Source organism: Harmonia axyridis, chromosome 2, assembly GCF_914767665.1.
Source record: "Harmonia axyridis chromosome 2, icHarAxyr1.1, whole genome shotgun sequence".
NCBI lineage: Eukaryota > Metazoa > Arthropoda > Insecta > Coleoptera > Coccinellidae > Harmonia > Harmonia axyridis.
In genome coordinates, this window is record NC_059502.1 from 29,884,428 (window position 1) to 29,905,891 (window position 21,464).

General features: G+C 33.0%; 1 long non-coding RNA gene across 1 annotated transcript in view; it reads left to right on the forward strand.

Annotated features, from left to right (window-relative positions):
- Positions 1-21,464, forward strand: part of LOC123671999 — a 102,692-nt gene that overhangs the window by 52,164 nt on the left and 29,064 nt on the right. The window contains exon 3 of the long non-coding RNA XR_006746210.1: positions 13,165-13,204. This is a non-coding gene — a long non-coding RNA (uncharacterized LOC123671999). The remainder of the gene's footprint in view (positions 1-13,164; positions 13,205-21,464) is intronic.

Here is a 21,464-nt window from a genome sequence, read left to right on the forward strand (position 1 = left end):
TCTTTTAGAAATATTGAAGTTGTTAGGTATTACTTTTTGATACAAATGGTTAATGAATAATTATGTGTGTTTAAATTTGTATCTCAAAAATCTAATAACATACAGAAAATTAGCACTAACCCTTATAATTTCACAGTTATAAATTATCGAAAGAAAAATTCCATCACTAAGATAAACGGTGATACGAATGCATGTATCAATTTCAGGGGTATTAAGATACGTTTTTCTCAAACGATTACAAAAATTCTTCATTGAAAATGATGAGATATTGTTTATATTCCCAGTTCGGCATTTTCTTCTGGATTATAAGCTCAGTTCGAAGAGTATTTGAGATTGAATTTGTAGGGAAGCAAACTATTTTTTTCACAAAGTGCAGATATCATTGAACATCATAGATTACTGACAGCTTTGATGTTCAAAAGTAGGGCAGAGAAAATGGTATTAATTTATCTATTAGATAAATGACCAGCTGTGTGTATTTGACGACAAATCAGAATACTTTCTGTCAGAGAGGTCAAAGCTTTCTATTTCATCTCTCTCGCCAATTATTAGTATGTGAATATTCCATCTCGCTATTGAAATTTTCAATTGGTTATATTAATTGAAAATGCAAATGAAATACAAGTGATCCTCCATAACTTTGGATATGATTGCATAAAAATATCAATAGGATTTTCTTCCAACTATCAATGAATAATTGAAATATTTGAAATTCTATTGTTTTATGTGTTTTAACACGGCTTCTTAACTGTGAAATATTTTCTTTTTATCATTGGTTTATAATTTTCAATGATGAACCTTTACAATGATTCAAAGAAAGAACTCTCTATCCCCACTGAATGTTCACAGGTTAGGTTAGGTGTAGAATCCAAAAATCGAATTAAAAAAATTCGTTCTTCTATTTGTATTCTGTTGTAAGTTTTCTTTTGGCATAATTTCTGAACTCAAAGGTTTTTACCGAACGGCTAATGACCCTGGCAGTCGATGCCGAAATATATCTAAAAAAAAAAGAAATTCGTCTATTTGTCACCCAGAATCCAGAGGTTTTCACAGAAAATATAAAAGCTATTTGCAAAAAAAATTGATACAGAAATGAACTGTTATGTTGCATTGATTTTCCTAGCTCGAAATTCCGATTTATGAATATTTATAGCAATAAAATCAAAAAATGAAAATTGAAAAATTCATATTCACAGAAATTAAATTATTACATTGAATACAATATTTTTTATCGAAGAGAGTTATTCTGATTGAATTACCCAATAGCGCTAAATGTCCAGTTGACAGAGCTGTGTTTCAGCAAGCGGAAGGCGAGGTTCGAATCTGAGAGACAGAAATTTTTTTTTCATTTTTTTTGATAATAAGTTTCTCATACGTCTGCCTTAAAAATAACTTCAAGACATGTATTCGAATGAAACATGAGCTGAACTAGATAAGATAGAACCGAGGATAGTACTATTTGACAAATATAATGTCCTATGTTTGATTTATTGGTTCCAGCAGAATATGGTTATAAGAAAAGCAATCATTTCAGTGACAACATCTGACCAAGTTGAGAAGTTGCGTGTAGATGTATTACAATTCCAAACTTCGTGCAAAATTGCATAATAATACATAAAAAACTGTGGAAAGCACTGTCGTGAAGTCAGAAGTTTTTGGACCTTTGAGGCCTATTTATACCTTAGTATATAAAGTTATGTGGTGAATGAAGGAGCTCTCAAACGCTCTTGATTTCAAGTCAGTACCTGATTTCTTTTACTAACAACTTTGAACTCTAGAGACATCATTGCTACTAAGCTAGATGAGGGTAATTTTATCCAACATTAATAAACCATCTAAGTAATGCTCCTCTAATATAAGATTCAATACAAACTTTTTATTGGTCAATACATTTTTCTTCTGAATACCATAGACAAACGGTAGATTTCGAGTAAGTGTGCGCGCTCTTATATGTACGAGTATAATATCACAATCTATTTAGAAGCACAATCGAACTATCGACAAATAGTTTGATCGCTCCTAACCTAAATATGAATACGAGTTTAAAAACCTTTTTGTAAATAGCCATGAGAAAATAATTCTATATTTCTTAAAATGCTATTCAGCGTTCCATTTATTCTATTTCTAATGCTCATTGATTGGTTCTAATAGCATTCTCAGACTTGTGAAAATATGATATTTGTTCAAAGCGAAAATAGCGGTAAATACTGGCAGAATTTAATGAAATGATATTTGGGTGACCTTAAACATGTGAGTCATTTGTATAACAAAAAACGACATGACAATTAAAATTGCTAAGTCTTATTTGACTTTGTCTGGGTCAAAGACATTTAAAAAGATGAGCAACTGCCTTAAAAAGTGGAATTATTAAATTTTTTAAATGAAACAGTTATTGTACTCTTTAGAAGGTACATTTTCATGACATCAATTACAAATAAAGAATAAGTTTTGACTGAAGTCAAAGAAAGTGAATTGAAAGCAAAAATGACATTGAAAATCATTGATAGCTCTGATATTTGTTACTAGTTTGGGACGCAACTTAGTCCGTGTGAAAGACCATTTTTGAATGACTTCAGAATTTTTCCTTCCATCCATATTCAATAATTCTTTTGAAATGGGCTTAATTCACCTGTGAAAACTAATAACATTCGTTCAGTATTACCTGAAATTAGAGAATGACAAAAAAAAATAAATTCTAATTTAATATAACCTTAAATAGACAGCTTTTTGTTGATCTGTTACCCATTTTTTTTATCGCCCTCCCTAATTTTTCCATGAATCTATGAAATGAACTGACATATCTGTTTCGACTGCTTCATTATTTGTATATATTTTGTATTTCTTCTTCTTTGAAAACATTTTTGTTCATGAAGGGCATTCCTTAGTAATCATATTGTGAAATTTACATCCCCAAATGAAATTATATCTCATTCCTCACGCATTCAAGTTGAATTAATGTCGAAAATACGAGTTACAGGGAGGGAGTTACACGAAAAAAACACAGGGTCTCTAGATAATGATAATCTCATCCTGCATGAGTGAACCGAAAGGACAGGTGGAGAACCTATTGAGAGATCGTTTATATTTGCAGTTGGTTTATTTTATGCACATCTGCCTTCAACACCTGAAATACCTCACATATGACGATAGGTTCACATGCAATTCTCCATAAATTCGTTCTTCATGAATGCGCTCCACATATTCCAACAAAAAGTGCAAATTTTAGGTTTACTGAATGTTTTATATCTTTCGACCGTTGTGGGGAAAAGTACAATTAATATGATATCCCACAATCTGCAATGCAGCGTGATGATATATAAGGTGTAGTAAAAAGAAATCCATTATTTTTCCAATAGAAAAGACTTCAGTCATCTGTATCTCGCGTTGTATGAGTCCGATCGGGTTTCACGAGATTACGTTAGAAAGATGAGATTCTGTACCACAAAAACTTTCGTGACAGTTTTGTGATTAATTTACTCAGTTCAGAATGAGAGCGCGTCATTGATGTACTCTAGCAAGAGGGAAAATACGTTATATTTTGAAGTTTTTCTTCGATAAAGGCGGAAATGCAAGCCAGGGGGCTGCAAATGTAAATAATGTTTATGGTCCTAATACTCGAACTATGATAGTCAATCATGTGCAATTCTGGTTTCGTCGATTCCGTTCCGTTAATATCGATGTCAAAGATGCTGGAAAAACTGGAATGCCAATTTTCAAAAATGTCGATAAAATCATGGATTGATTGATTGATTGCCAGAGCCATTTTTTGCACAAAAAATCCTTCGGAACCATTTTCATGAGGTTGGTCTTAAGAAGAAGCTCGATGCATGAGTATCACACGAGTTGAAGCAAAAAAACCTCATCGACCGAATTACCATCTGAAAATCGGTGCATTTTTGAAACGGTTGGTACTGTTGATGAAACGTGGATCACTTACGACAATGTCAAGCGAAAACGGTGATGGTGGAAGCGTGGTGAGCCGGCGGAAATGGTGACCAAGCTAGGATTGACGGCCAGGAAGATTTTACTGTGGTTTAGGTGAGATTGACAGGGAATATCCTACTATGAGCTGCCTTTATACGGCACAACTGTTAACTCGGATCTATACTGTCATAATTAGACCGTATAAAGGGAGTAATCGTCTAAAAGCGGTAGCTTTGGTCAAAAGTAAACGAATTGTGTGTTTCATCAGAACAACGCCAGGGCACGCACATCGATAGTAACTCGCTAGAAGCTCCTGGTGCTTGGTTCGGAGATTCTCATGAATTCACCTTATAGTACAGACCTGGCACCAAGTGATTACCATCTTTTCCCGTCCATGGAGAAATTCGCTTCAACAGAGATAATGTTTTTTTTAGTTAGCCATGAAATTTTGAGTCTGTAAAAGAATTGTAATCAAACTGAGAAGGAAGATTAATGAATTCTGACTTTAACAGGTCAACATTTACTATTCGAATTATCAAAATGAAGTGAAAGTTGAAAGTGAAAGAAAAAACAATTTTTTTTAATTTTATTTTCTAGCATATAGGTAGACTCCATCATGACTCAACTAGTACCATTCTAAACGAAATTTCGACCATAGACTGTGTTGGTCCTAATGCCGAAAGTGAGGCCGAAAGGCATGAATTTTCTCCAAAATATGAAGAGAACCAGAAAATTTCGACTTCACATTCATGAAACTCATTATATACGGTATTGTAATGTGTTTTTACGAATCATATGCAAACAAACCAGTAAACAAAATTCGTAATAACATAGGTACCTTCCAACTGAGACATCAAAAATGGCAATGTAAATTAGATCGAAACTGAAGCCGTTGTTGAGAGTTTTTTCAATTAATTTTCATTTAATTTCTCACTTTCTGGCAAGCGAGGAAAATAATTAGAGTATACCAAATAATTATGAATCCAATTCATTGAAAACTAAGTAATTTGAAATCGTGTTGATTTATGTTGCACGTAGAGTCAAATTCATCAAATCTGTTTCATAAGAATAATCTACAACCATACAATTAATTTGAAAGTGCAGTAGATGATGTAGAGAAATAATTCTCAGTGTTTGGATCTATTTCGAAACGTTGATTAATTGATGAAACTTCTTGAATTGAAAAAATTTTCAACTTTTATTATTTGAACAGGATATGCACTTAGCGAATTACTGAACTCCGCCTTTTTTCACATATAATTTCCAATTTGAAGTGAATATTCTGTAAAAAATGAATGATTGTAAAAATAAAGTCATTATTATTATTCGAAAGGATCCTGGTTACGAGTTTTACAAATTGACTGGTATGTTTTGTGTGAAAAAAAAAGTTATTTAGTTTGAATACACTTGATTTTTGAGAAAAAGAGAGCGCGAAAGATCTAAGATAATTTTCGCCAAATGAAAAAGCAATAAAACTTGAGTTCATCTTCATATTCTTTAGTAGAATGCATTGTTAATGACTGACAATGTTGCTGCAAGTTAATTACCCAGACATTTTCTATTTGTATAGAGTTATTAAACGGATGTTTCAATTGTCTTCTGCCAGTTTTTTGACTAGATAGTAATAGCCAGTGACACGAAGGTGAAAACACAAAGTCCCGAGATGTGATCACGCTTCAAACTTTCACTCCTTGGACAATAATGAATAAGAGAACGCGCTGTCGAAAACAATATCAATTCTGACCCGAATGAACGAAAACTCCCACAGTCTCACTTTTATTTTAAATACTCGTCTCTCTTATGAGAGGATGAATTCGAATTTGTTGAGAAATTTGTATCTTCAACGTAATGCCTAACAACGATTCCTGAGTTATATCATTTGTATTAATTAGTATTCTTATTTTCTTCTCAACAACAAAATCGAAATTTCTTCACCTGAAGAAGCAATCGACATTTCTAAATATTGTGTTGATTTTCTTTACTTTCTCAATCCAAGTTGCATAGATTTTTATAATTCGATTTTGCTATTAATTCGCCTGAATATTTGTTAAAACTCTCAATGAATATTCTGAAAAAATGCCAAGGCATTAAAGCATTATTATTTTTCATTTTTTATTTCATCTGTTAGGCGCGCTTTGTCTTGCTCTCATAAACTTCAGAATACATTCTCTCAATTGAGGTTTATTCTGCAATAGATTGTGGAACCCTATTCTAAGTAACAAAGTCATGTGGAATTTCACTTTTTGAATAGATCGAAATAAAATATACAGGGTGGGCTACGGTCGATGGTACCCTAGACTTTTACATTTTTTATCATTATTATTTGTTTATTAAGATCTCAATGTTCAATTCTTTAGATTGCAAGAAAAGTGAAAGTTAAATGATAATAGTCCTTGTCATCTACAATGGGAATATTCCATTCAGTTAATGCAAATGGTTGTTCTTTTATAACTTTTATGTGTATGATGTGAACCAGCGAACCACATGGCGGACTAAACTCATTTTGAAATAAGTAGTTTAAACCTACTAAGTTGAACATTCAGACATTTAGAGGCCATTTAATAATGAGTTACAACACTTGTATGATTGCCTTTTGCTTACCTCTGTCGACTGAAAGTGGGAAGTTATTATATTTTTGAACGGCAAAATGATGTTGGCATTATCATATTACCTCAGTTCCATAAAGTGAGAATGTTTTCGATAAAATCTAGACATATTGATTCATTTTGAAGCTATGTGGTGCTGCTTACTCCAAATTTCTTATGACGTTAAACAAATTCAATAAGTTTTATAGTGTGGTAATATGTTACATGGTCTGAATCGTCTCGCATCAGAGAATATAACTGCTTCCATATTTCATTCAAAAACTCACACCTAACATTGATTAACATAAATAAAATTTTTCTATTAACCATTTAATTTTATCGATTGTAACACACATTATACATGAAATTGATCAATTATCCTCAATGATAAAACTTTCGAAATAATTTAGCCGAAGAAATTCCAGTTGAATATGCAATAGACCTGTCTTTTCATTTTCAAGGAATTCATAAGAAAAAAAAATTTAACTTTTATGTTACATGACTAAGGTTTCCCTCTTGTATTATTTTAAGAGGCCTTAATTTAAAGCTTTAAACTGAAACTGATTTTGTAAAATCTAATAAAATTAAATGAAGGAATTGAAATTTGTGAGTATTCAGACGAGACTACTGTCGCGACAGTGTGATAGTAACTATCAAGTAGTTTATATGGTGATAGATCCTACGATAGCGATTAGCACCATAGTACAAGGAACAAGTCTACTATAAAGTTCCACGGAAATTTTGTACTTCAATATTTTGTATAAAAAATAGCAAAAATATATTTACATACATTTAACTTTTAGATACTCAAAATACTGAAAATGTGGAACCCAGACACTGGCGCCATTTTAGAAAGTTTTTTTGCCATTCATTAATATGGGTTTTCACAAAATGTATTGAAGGTGAAATTTTTGCTGATCTTGTAATTATTTGAGCCTTAGTATGTCAAATTCTAGGAAGGGCGGCAAAATTTAAGAGGTGCCCGGTCTATTTGGGGGGGGGGAACGTTCCCCCAGTTCCCTCCCCCTGGATCCGCGCCTGCACCATCCTGAGCCTGAAAATAGTTATTCGTATTCAAGTCACAATATATCTGAGTGTCATCAGCAAAGGCTTGAGATTTACAATATTCAATTGATGTTAGGATATCACTCGAATATATAATAAAAATCAGAGGTCCCAGAACGGATCCCTGGGGTACACCAGAGGTAACATTACGCGAAAACAAAATATTGTTAATTTGTACCTTTTGAGAACGGTTATTTAGATAAGCGAATGTACTATCAGATAAGAGTAGGTACTTTCATCATGAAAATGAACCTTTATATTGAAGATAAATCATTAAGGCATTGCAAAATGCTGATCTAGCATTCGGAGGAATTCTAGACATTTCCTCTTTACCTAAGTTCACCTTATTCAAGAAAATAATTAGTATTTTATGTTTAAAATTGTCGCGTTTGGCATTAGATCGTGCATAAAAAATGATGTCGTGTGAGAAACAGGATATTTTATAATATCAATCGTTAGATAAGAATTATCCCAATTCATAATCTTAAATAGCAGTAACGACTGCATGTGAGAAATCAGCTTCAAAGACGAATTGTTGTTATCGCCAACTATACCTCTAAAAATGTTCCCACTGAAGAAGATGCAGAGATTTTGAAACCAAGAACATATCAGTAAGACAATAATATTTCTGCCTTATTCTCACGATTCATATATTCCCACATAATCTCTACAACAATCCAAGATTTCTCTCTAACACAGGTAAAGTACAATTGGTCGTGACAATGAATTTAATTTTGAGGAATGCTTAACTGATGCGCTTTATACCCTGATGTTCAGTTGTTGCAGCGACTTTGTTGGTAAGGAACGCAACTCACGTTTACTAGTTGGATCACTGGGTCTGATAATGAATGAGTTTTATACGTTGAATTACAATAAAGTTTCATTCATGCTATTATGAAATTGTATCGGATATAACAATTGTAGAAATGTATTGGCTGTGGTTTCGATTACATGCTCTGAGATATGCATTGATAAATGGATTTTAAGATTCTCATTGAACTTTTTGTAGAAGATCACGTGAGACGATGTCCTGATTTTGTCCATCGTATTCTATTCGATAATTCTACTTTTGTTAACGAGTTCCTAAGCAAAGATTATAGGCGCTTGTTTTACGCTTTTCAAATAGTTTTCTATTGAAAGTTTATTACAAAATTGGTTTGAGAGAAAATTGATTCAGAACAAACATTTGGAATGTATATTTCTGTGTGTGTTATGACTTCTTGTGAATACTCTAAAGGTCGTAAATGTGAAGATGTCGAACTCAATTTTATTTTGGTGCAAATATGTGGGTCTACTGTTCCCATCTACCGTGCCATTTGATATTAAAATCTGTCTTTTTCGATATTTTTGAGAGATTGTTTACTGCAGGGATGGCCTCAAACGACTTATTGATGACGAATACTTTCTGAAAGTCGAATATATTCGTTCGGCTAAAAATTTCGAAAGGAAAACCTAGAAATTATTGGAGTCCATACAAAGACGCGCCACTAGGATACCATATGGAAGGGTGCGACCGACATACGAGCAGCGCTTGGCTCTTTTTAATCTTCCCCTATTCAGGGTAGAAGGGATCGTGGTGACCTGATCGTTGCCTTTCGAGCTTTGACTCAGAGATTTGGGGTCGACATGGGTGATAAGTTTGACCTTGCGACTACCAGCCAACTTAGAGGACACAGATTCAAGTTGTGACGGAAAAGATTGAAATGTACCACTCGACAATCTTTTCTCACCAATAGGATATTCCATAATTGGAACAGTCTTCATGATGAGGTGCATCTAGTGTCAACTCCTTCAAGAAAAAGTTGGACTCTTGGATGGGAACCGGTGTGTGTTGAGTGTTGACGGTCAGGTTTTTTTTGGTAATTTCTCTAGTTTCTTTTGTTTTTATCCTGTATTATCTTTAGTTTCACAATCTGTAGTTTTTCTTTTAAAAACTTGTATATGAGTTGAGAAAACTCTTTTCTATTATATAATAAAATAATAATAATTCAAAATTTACGGGTTTTATTCGGATATTGACACATTTGAGATGGTTTATGGACAAAATCCAATCAGCAGTTAAGATTTAAGATCTGGAAGGTCAAGTTCGTTAATGAAAAAAACTGACTAGGGGTTTCGTAATTATGACCGTTTTGAATCTTATTTTTTGGGGGATTTCAAAACTACAGATGCGATCGGAAAGATATTTTACATTTATACGAGAGATGACTAATTTCATGACTTATTTCAAGCTTCATGCAAAATCTTATGTTTATCGCGTCAGAAGCTCCAAAAAAAAAGAATTTTTCATTAGAATTATTGAAAATTTGAGAAGAATAGGGTTGATCGGGTTGAAATTTTCCATAAACTATGTAAATGCAGAATTACTAAGTCAAGCTCTTAGAATAACCACGTGTTGCGTCATGAAAACCAAACCATAAAAAATTCAAACAAAATAGCGGAAAATATGTTTTTCAGCGACAAAATCAAAATTAGTTTGTATACGGAGAACAACAATTTTAAGCCTCTTGCAAAATTTATTTCTTATTAGATCATCAAAATCATGAAAAATCAAGAAGAAATGGAGAGAGCATTGAAGTTTAGTCAGGAACTTTTGATGACTTGTTGTGATCTCTAAGGACACAATAAACTAATGAATGAATGAGCGCTGAAATGCTCTCTTATTGTTTCATTATTCCTTGACTGATTTTTTTATGTCACCATATTGGAGAAAATTGGCAATTATCCTTTTTATTTTAGTAATGATTTTGTAGTCATTGTTAACATTTTTTTTTATAAGTCAAACAAATGATGGAAACGATATCCTAATTGTAAGTTTCACAAAACTTTTATTATGGTTTACACTCAAAGTATATCTGTTGTCATATGTCATCGATTAGATTAGTTAGTCTACTAAAATTTTATGATTCAAATAAATGAGTGGAAGAGATTCTCTAGTTTTCTACTTCATCACTTAATATTCTCGTTTGATATAATGTTCGAAAAAAATTTCATTACTGATTGAATTCATTTCAATACGTTGTTGAAATCACGATTCCTATAGCCATCACTTTACGCACTGATCTACGTAAATGATCAATTGAGAGTGGATGGCACTTGCATGCATGACTCCACATCTAAAGCAAATGAAAGCTAATCAAGCGTGTTGTATGGGCTATTTCCCCAGGTGTCTGTTTACTGTTGCATAAATTATCGCCAACAAAGCATGGTGGATCAAGCAATCAGAGCAATGGTTATTATAACAGTTATAGGATATGTCGATATTTTTTTTTTTTTGTTCTCTTGACGAGTCTCTAATGTGGGACATTCGCCAGGAAGTGACACCTTTTCCAGTTGATGAAGTATTTGTTTCTATCCTAAACATGTATAATAATAATTCAATTACAGAGCCGGAACCTTCATTCGTTTCGACAGTAATATCGAAACTAAAGATGAAACATTAATTTCACAAGATGACAACATTCTTTCCGAAACGAAACGGCGTTAAATATGAATTAAGGTTCTTTGGACAATGAAATGTGGTTATTTCAACCTTGAGTATCACTTTGAACTCGAAATATTTTAGTAGTAGAAATATTATGTTTGAAGGAATAAACTAAAGAGTGTTATAAAATATGTTTTAGATAGTAAAGACAAACCCCTATGAATTTCTTGTGCTTATTAAGCTGAACGTTCTCGCATTTCTTCGCACATGTTTTTTTTGCAACGGGATAATTTCAATATTTATCATGCCATCCATGTTTCGTAGATGAACTTGAATTTATTAGTTACCCCATCAGGACCTGCAACTTTTTCGTATTTCATTGTCTTATGACAGCTCGGACTTCTTCGATGGTAATTGAAGGTCCTGAATCATCTCTCAACGGTGGGTAGTCTTCTTTTTTCGAAAATCTATCTTTTCGTGTTTTTCTACAACAACAATATTCGATGAGTTTCTGATCTGGTGTATAGGTCTTTGCCGAGTAGGTTAACTCGTTGTTTCCTTAAATTCTTCGTGAAGATTCAAATTATAGTGTATTACTCTTTCAGCACCTCAATTTCTTTGCAGTCTCGCTTTAACTTGTAGTTTTCAGCTTCTTTATCTCTTTATGTAGTTGTTTATACTTATAGAGTGATAGTATTCAGTTGCATTTTGGTTCTTCAAAATTCTTCTTTTGTCATTCAAGATTCTTGATATTCGCAACCAATTTTACATACTTCTATAAATCTATCTATAAATCTTTGTGACTGACTCTCTACCCTTTTAGGTGTGCCAAAGACTGATGGGCCCAAACTGTGACTATTTTCAGCCATGATAATTGTACTAGGATTAAAATGCACGGTACCGTTGCTTTACACGGTGGTAGCATCTGCAGCAATTTTTATATTCTGCAGTCAGTTTTGAAACAACCAGCTGATATTGTCCAATTGCTGGTATTTTATTTCCTCGATATCAACCATATCTGGAAGGCGTTCCCCTATCCGCCACCTAGGTAGGCTCCTTATGGAGAACTAGCAACACCACAGGGATTAAGTAGAACGGTTGGAATTATATTCTCTCGAACAAGCAAAGAATCACCATAATCTTCATCAACCTCTCGATTCATCTTATGCAAATAGAAATTGCTTATAAAATTATGGTGAGAAAATGAAAAATAAATGATAAAATTAATTGAGAATTCCGATGAAATGGACCTGCTAATTAGGATTTTCAAGGATAGCCAATGTTACCTCAATTTTTTTTACTACATGTGTATTTTATTATCATATTTGGCTTTTGTTCCGCTGAATGAATAATGAATATTTTGCTGTTTCTGAATGCACACATATGTTCACTATAGGGAATATTGTAATTTTCCCAAAGGTTTGAAAAATGTATTTATATTGTAAAGCAAAAGAAATTCGGGCAGGTAAAACCTAATTTGGTCGAAAAATACCGAGAACAATCAAGGTATATGAGATTCCTGATTTTTTCAGAATCTTTTTCACTGATAAGTCTAGGTTCACAAAGAATACAATTGTTGATTTTCACAATGTTAATGTGTTTAACGTAAATCCTAGAATATCATTTAATTTTTTCTTAGGTTGAAGAACGTAGTCTGGTTAATTTACCGAAAAACAGTCCAGTCGTTTTATCCATACTAAATTCTATAATTTCTTGAATTTTTTAGTGCAAAACAGCCATTGTATCCATTGTCAAATGATTTAAAACTGTTTTACATGCTCAAGTCAATTGAGGAAAATGGCTTGCAATCCGAGTTGATTGTGTAAATAGGTACTATTTTAATTTGCACAAGCCAGTTAGCGCAAATGGCTTGAGCTTATAAAACAGAATTTAGAACGGAAACAAAAAATGTTGTCAGTTCATCTTCGAACGGAGAATATGTCTTAAGTGCATCATTTCCTGCAGCAATGATTTTCCACATTTTAAGTGAAAGCTTAAATTCAATCGTTTGAGATTTCGAAATCAGAAGAAACCAATTAAGCTATCTAATGACATTGAATCAAACGATTGATCTTGAGGATACCAATACATTGATCGGAGAGAATAAAACGGAACATTTTAACTGACGATGTTGGGTCCTCTCATTAACAAGATTTTTCATTTCAGATCTGATGATCCCAATCAAACAAATCACCGCCATTCATTGGTAAGTAACTTTGATCAGTGGCGTAGTTAGTTATAAGTGGGCTCTGGAGCTAATTAATAAAATGCGCTACTATCTAAACCATTTGACGCTCTAGGAAGCTTAATTTAAAAAAAAAAAAAATCTGGGTAGTAAATTGAACAGAGGAACAGAATAGATCTTCAATTATTTGAAGTTTCCGCAGTTTGGAATTGTGTTGAGGAATTCAAAAATAAAACAAAAAAATCGTGCGACCACAGTCCGAAAAATATAAGAACTCTTCAGTTACAAAAATTGTTTTCTACACTGCATTCATCTTTCTAGTTCGATAGCCAAATCCATGAATTATGAAAGCCTGTAATATAAGAAAATAGAATTCAATTAATTCAACTTATAAGGACATTGAAAATGTACGTATATTGCTGCGATGATATTAATCAAAATATTAATTTCTACTTCAGAGCTCTAATTATTCCTAAGGCCCAGCGGAAATGAGTAGCAAAATAATCGGGATGCCTCGATAGTTTCCGATCGGAAAGGCAGAAATACGTTGGCGAGTACCAAATAGCTATCGGCATCCTATGTGCATTGCACCATCACCGCCAACGTATCTCTAGCTAACCTGATTGAAAACGGCGTCCTGATTACTTTGAATCTCATGTGAACTGGACCTAATAGTTTCGGAGTTATTGAATTTTTGATGATTTCCATCCCAATAAAATCAATGTACCTACTATTTATCGATAGAACAGACATCTTGCGAATATCTATTTCATTGATAAACACTCGAACAAAATCAATTTTACTCCTGGAAGGTTCTCAAATCATATGGTTTCTATACTGATGACGAATCCATCCTCAAATTCAATTATGTTTGTCTGTCCGGCCATTTGTCCAAATACACAATTATATTATTATTCTCGAACGGGAAGACCTGGAAATTTTCAGATTAGTTTTGGATTACATTCTGCAGTACGTATTTGGGAAAAATTCGACTAAGAAATTCTTTAAATATCAACCTTCTAAATTTTGTGTTTCTGGATGTTGATTTGAAAAAACCATTTCACAGAGTAACAATGTTAACACCGATCCAAGAAGAATGTAGGAAGAAAAACACAGTATTTTCGTTATTACACAATTAGAAACAAAATCCTGATGTTTCCGTGACAACAAGATCCGATCAAGTTTACTTTTCGCGCCAAAATTCTTGGACCACTTTATGTTTTTCGAAATGAGACACTATCAATAAAAGTAAAGAAGTGTATTACGGAGTACATTTAATTAGTTTATGTAACCAATGCGATGGCTGGATTTAATACAATGATTACCAGAAAATGAAATAATGAAGAAAAATCAAAAATGCATTGATATTCGGTCTGTCCTCCTCTGTTCTGTAGTAAGGTTTCAACGCGCCTGTGCATGGATACAATTGGGATGTTATTCCATTCTATTTGGGCCGTGAGTGAGTTACTGGAGGGTGCTAGGAGTATTAATTCTGTTGGAGATTGCTCGTTCAACAAAATCTCATATATGCTCAATGAGATTTATGTCTGGCGAATTTGCTGGCCACGGTAATCTTTGAATATTCGCAATGTGTAATGCATTTTGTACTCTCCTCATGCTATGGGGTCCAGTATATTCATCCATAAAATTGAAATTGGTACCAATTTTATGTCGGAGAGGATAAATAATGTGTTAAATAATGTTTCTAACGTTTCTATCCCCTGTCATATTGCATAGAATGGGAATAAGCTGCGTACGGCGACCATGAAATATACCTCCCCAAAATATTACTGATCCTCCAAAGGGAAGTATTTCGTATTGCCCTGAGCCTCATCAAACTATGTGTCTCCGACGATCATTTACTAAACCAATTTTGGTTTTGTCGGAAAAAAAAAATTCCGCCCATGACCTAACAGCCAGTCTCTGTGTTTCTGGGCCTACTGTTTACCATTTTGATCTTCTAGTCTGATTTTGCCCAAATACAAACTTAACCACGAAGTTTCTAGATTGAATTAAATTTGAAGACATATTCGTCATCACTCATCAGAAGAGATTCACGGCTTGACTTGATATTACAGCTACTTGACTTGGCTGGAATTGAAGTCAAATAGTAGTAAAGTCAAGTATTAATTTATCAAGAACTTGAAAAATCAAGTAAATTATATTAAGCTACTTGATTTCAAGCACTCTTATTGTGTAGTGTGCACATCAATAAAATAAAGATTAAATGAGAAGGAACCTTGCAGAAAAATGCACTATTTGATTACATCATTTTTCATCTATGATCTAGACACACGAGGCACTTATGAATTTGTCGCCTAATCTATTGCGGTTTTTGTAGCAGTCAGAGCAGCTCTGGAAAATTGTCTTTCGATAGGAGCTGAAGATGCTTATGTTCGGCTATTTTAACTAAGCTTAGAAAAACGTTTTCGTGCCTCTGTCAGCACGAAGTTCAGTCAGGAATTTGTCTTTTTCATAACGCCAAGCTACTTTGTTTGCTCAATTTACAAGAGATTTCTTGAATAAATTTAAGAGATCGATGTCAAACTTACCTATCCTTTGAAGATGATTATTTTTATCTAAGCGGGCACAAGCTTGCAATGAAGTCAAGCAAAAAATTTCTCAAATCAAGCTAAGTCTAGTTCAAGTATATAATTTGGCACAAGCTGGAGCAATGAGTTCTAAGAGCGAGCGCCTGAAAACTCACATTTGTATCGTGTTCTTCAATACATTTTTTCTTCTCTCTGATTTTATTCTTCCAATTGAAAGTCCTATATGCGTATAAGATGATGATAGACCGGAAAAAGGATATAAGAAAATAATCAAAGAATTATTAGTCTGCAATTTGCTCTGTTTCATAAAACTGAAATAGTCAAGATTCGGCACCTTCTGATGTTCTTTGATAGCCACGCCACTGAGTGTGACGGTCGCAATTTATAAATTATCTTCGCCTTATTATGAATGCCATTCTTCTCCACCAATCTAACGGGGATACATTTCGATGATTGTTTCTCAAGCAGACCGAACTCACATCGAAGATCAAAAGCAAAAAGTTACATAATACTGCGGTGGTGGTATTCGATTCACGCGAACGGTATCGAAATTACTAGATATGAAATATCAGATCTCGAAATCATAGAAACTTCTCGCTTACGGTGTAAAACACACCGGTGGCCTTGATGGCTTCCCTTCGTTGGGAATGGAAGAATTCGTTGGAAATTGTGTCGGAAATATCAGTAGTTACCTCGGTCGAAATGATATATTCCATTCTCGAAACCGTTAAAATAGTCCAGTTCGGTAAGCCTGCTCTTAGTTAACAGCTGTATTGCACGACTGGCGTGATCGTTTGAGGCTAGGAAATTTCTGTTCAACGGCATCCGTATTTAAATGGATTTTTTCGATTTGTTCCCATCGTCATTGAAAACATTGCCGTATACAAGCTGTTATAGGGCGTTTACTTTCAAAAAACAAAATTCGTGATATGACTGAATTTCTATTTTCTGGAAATTTCCAAGAAACAATAATAATAAAAATACTTCTAATCTAATCTAATTTTCAACAATACTTTCAAGTTTCAATAAGTATAACAATTCTTGGATTTTAAGTCATCAATAACTTCGAGGCGAATTTTTTGTAGACTTTTTGAAATCAATGATGGGTAAGTTTCCACATCACTCAATAAGACCTGGACCTGGCGAAGAGATGTCTACCACCTTCTTTTCGTTAGTACAAAGCTTCAAATGCGTGTCAAAATTGCAGACTTGAGTTTGGATAGATATATTGAAGATGTATTGTTTTTTGGCAAATGGATAAAATAGGTTTTCGTGCATTAATAAAACAATGTTTTATGATGGGAAAAATATCTACAGTGCAAGCAAAGTAATGGCTCTGCCCCATCGATAACATCGACTAAAGGTGGCAATAATAATAATGAATTGTTAGAAAAGGGTGCTCCTCTTGCTCACCGCTGATCAAAAGCAAAAATGCATCGTCGATTCCGAACGCTGTTGTTTGGGGGCATAATATATTGACAAACTTGAAACTATCAACCGTGAATATTACAAACGTTATTGGAATTATTGAGTGCGGAAATTAGAAAAGATACTTCAAACACAAAAAAAAAAAATTCTTTATAATCAAGACAATGCTCTTTGGCACGAATCGACGAAAACAATGGTCATAATGAACGACTTGCGCTTCCATCTACTTCACCACCTAGCTTTTTCTCCAGATCTAGCCCCTAGTTATTACTGGCTTTTCGCTTCCATCAAAATAATGCTCCAGGGAAAGAAATTTGGCTCTAACGCAGAAGTGATTGCCAAAGTATTTCAAAAGCAAAGACGAATCTTTCTACAGAAAAGGTATTGAAAAATTAGAAGATCGTTGGCGTGTATTAGGTTAACTTGAAGGTGTTAACGATTGATGTCGAATTTTCAAAAGAAAATTTATTTTTATTGGTAAGGCCTGTGACTCATTTAGTGAAATAAGTGTTTTTTTTCCAAACTTTCCAATTGGTTTGTATAAGAATCGAAGGATTTCTAGTTCTTTCATTAATATTGAATGATTAACTGAAGACCTGTTTGTTCATAGTAGGCTTATTAGAATTATCGCAGTTACTTTCATGAATGACGGATCTATTCTTTTTTTTTGTTTTGTTCACCACATAATGAATTTTGCTCAATTTCCACAAAATTAAACATCTTTATGAAGCAATATGAATGTGAGCTAAATTCTCTTCAATTCTAGATACAACTGTAATAAAACAGGCTTACCTATATAAAATTACTGCATTATAGTAATGATTTTTTTCAGGCTTACGATATAAAAAATTGTCATAATTCAGTAAATTATGATGAAATATGAATATTTAACACATAATATCCATAAGAAAACTTAAAAGAGGGAAAAAATTAATTAGGAATTAAGGAATTAGGAATTAAGTTAGGAAATCAATAACCTAGATGTTAATCATGGTAAAGTCATCCTTAATTTTCAAAATACTGTAAACTACCTGTACTTGTAACTACTCATCTTAATTCTGAATCACTCATCGGAAAAAGACTCAAGAGGGGTCTATACATTTCAGCGATCAGTTCAAAAATTAGTGAGCTTTATTTTACTCTAGAGACCATCGATTTATATGAAGTTTTCACTATTATTCATTTTGAAGAGTACGTCATTGCGGAGAGTCCTTTTATTAATATTTTTTTCTGGAAAAAAGAAGAATTAGATAAATTTTTCATAAAATAATAAATATATGCATGATATTACTTTCCGAAGAAACATTAATTTTTTTTATGAATTTTCACATAAAAATATTATTCAGAAAGTCTTCTGAAAGGCTGAAATAACAGTTTTTTTAAAATTAAAAATGAAGACGTAATAACGTATTTTGAATTCCTGCTTATGGTAGAAAAGGATTGTAATTAAGAGCGAAGTTTCAATTTGTTTCACTCATCCTGAAAAATGGTGGAATCTCAAAAAAGCTTAGGCAGGAGGAGTAGTTAAACTTTGGTAGATCACCAAGAAGTCACGTGGTATAAGCCCCTTTTAACGTCAACACTCTGGTACCTACTTCAATTTGGACAAACGTGTTTTATTGTTTCTTTATTCAAATTTAAATTCCACTAATTTTAGTTTAAGCAAAAAATGTAAACAAAAAATATGTAGTAAAGTATTATATCTTCAAACGTAATGGTAATAAATAATAAATTATTTTAACAACTGAAAAAAGTGTAGCACAATGAATTTGGGACACCCGATATATCACTGAAACTATTTATTCAACCAACGAATAATGACAGATAATATAGTGATAACTCCGCTACATCAAATTTTATGTTCATTTCGTCACCTCGTTCACCATTCAGTGAAAGCACCATACCTAGTTAGCAAGTGTTAAGTATCAGATTTATTCAATTAACTTTTGGAAAGCTTCGAGAAATGAAGGGATAAATGTTACTTTCATATTTCACACCACTAAAATCTACATATTTTTGAAATGGTAGAAAAGTAATCAAGTACTCGAATAATTTCATTGTTCCGAAATTTTCTATTTTTCAACCAGGACTTGGTATCCATTAAAGTTCACTTGCGTTATTATTTATAGACAAGGCCGCTTCTGGCCTTGATGCCCCTGATTAAATATTGTGATTTCGCTCCTTCTTGTTTTTCCTTATGGTGACTCAAATTCGAAATTAAGTAATAATAAATGTAAAATTGCCTCTACATCATTATTGTACAGAGACTCTAACATTCTTATTTCACTGGTAGTTCTTTTATGAAAAACTTATGAAAATCTTATATTTTTATGTTCAATCGCGTTATAACTGACATAGTCAAAAGTATACCTATTGCTATGTAAATGTTGGGAAATGTTAATAACTTATAATAATTTTAGTGATCTAATAGGGGAAAACGCAACATTATCATCGCAGAATTGTAACTCTTTTAGTAGATCTTTAGTAGGTCTTCTTTTAGTAGATCTTCATATTAAATCCATCTTTCTGAGATTTATACGAGAAGGTCTTAATATTCCATAAGGAATTGAAATATATCAAATGGTTTGAAAGCAATTCAAATCTTTTAGTAAAAAAAACCGAATTCAGTATTCGGTTTTATACCTACTAAAATAAAGTATGCCGAAAAAACAGTTCATTTTGAATTTCAATTCAGAATTTTGGACTCTTTAATCGTGTTCATAGGTGAATTGTTCTTTAATTTTTCTCGCTCTCGAACCCTCTAGATTGTCAGAACTGTTTCTTCAGCATAAACAAGCAAATCCTAAAAGCCTTCATCGGCTCTGCACTGAAAATATTCACTCGAATTTTCCAACGCTTTACATGCTTCAGTTTTATTGAAATCTTCACTTCGTAAAAGTCCTCTTTGAATTTTAAATAACTCCATTTTATTTCAAACTAGGGCTCCTTAATATATTAAGGAGCGCAAAATGAATTAATTTCAAATGATTATCTTTTAGTACGGAAAAGACAATAATTCTCCTCGATGCGAGATGATTCCGAATCAAAAATATTAAAACTTTCAGAAATAAGTTTTAACAGAAAAGTTTTTTCACCACTACATAATTGAGGGTTTACGGAACAGATTGCTTTATCATTTCTCAATGACAGCAAGAGTACCTATTGTATTGACCTGGCTTATTCTTGCTTACTGCGGTTTTGGATAGCGTTTTGGCATTTGGTTATTTTCAAGATACATATTTATACATCAAGAATTTATTGATCATTTTATGAAATTTGTCTTGCTCATCTTGCTCCTGAGCCTATATTATGAGGCTTCGAAACAATGTATTTCTAGAATTGAAAATTTGTCGTTACATATCTCTGCTCAAGACGCCAATTCATTCGTGATGTCCCTTTGAACTTGATTTGTGCCCATCAGGTTTTCTTTCAAGACCAAACAAGTTCGCAAAAGAGAACTGAAACTCGATGTCTATATGTATCAATCATCTCATGTCATTAGGAAATAACTGGATGTGATTAACATTTCATCCGAACTAATGACATTTATGAATAAAAAGATTAGCGTTGATTAACAAGGTGTAAATGGAATTCCTCGATTTGCATTTAATCAAAGTCCTACTCAAGTTAACGAATATTGAATATTCAAATAACTCTCACTTACTGTTATAAACTGTACTAGATGTTAAATGACTTACATTTTCCCGAGTATTAGCAATATGCATAGAAAAAAGTCGTTATCAATCAAACAGCTTCTTAAAACTACTTTATGCGGGAAAACATTTCGTAATATTTCTGAATATTCATTGCAATTCCTCATGGAGGCACTCATCAAAATGAAGGAATGTTGCATCAATTGCAGTTACGTTCGACCCCTTCATTTATTCATTCGTGTATCAGATATGATACCAATAGACTAGGTGCATAATGGACATTGACAACTCAACATTACAATTGTATCAACATATGAAATACCTTTAGTATTATGAGAGTAATTCGATAAATTAACATAAAATACGGTATGGTAGATAGAACCAGCATAATTATTCTTGATTACTATTGTTGTTTTTTTTTATATAATTCAATTCCATAATGCTTGAATTTATTTTGGGTGTTATGCTGTTTATTTGTGGGTATTTGTGGAGTCTGATTTTCAATTTCTTTTTTTAACAACATCTGAAAATCTTTTGAGTTCCTATCCGTTCACCAAACAGGCCGTCCATCCTTCTGTGTGTACGATAACTTTCGAAAGGAAAGAACCATAAACTTCTGTAATATAGCGTGTTTTTTTTTCGAGGTAT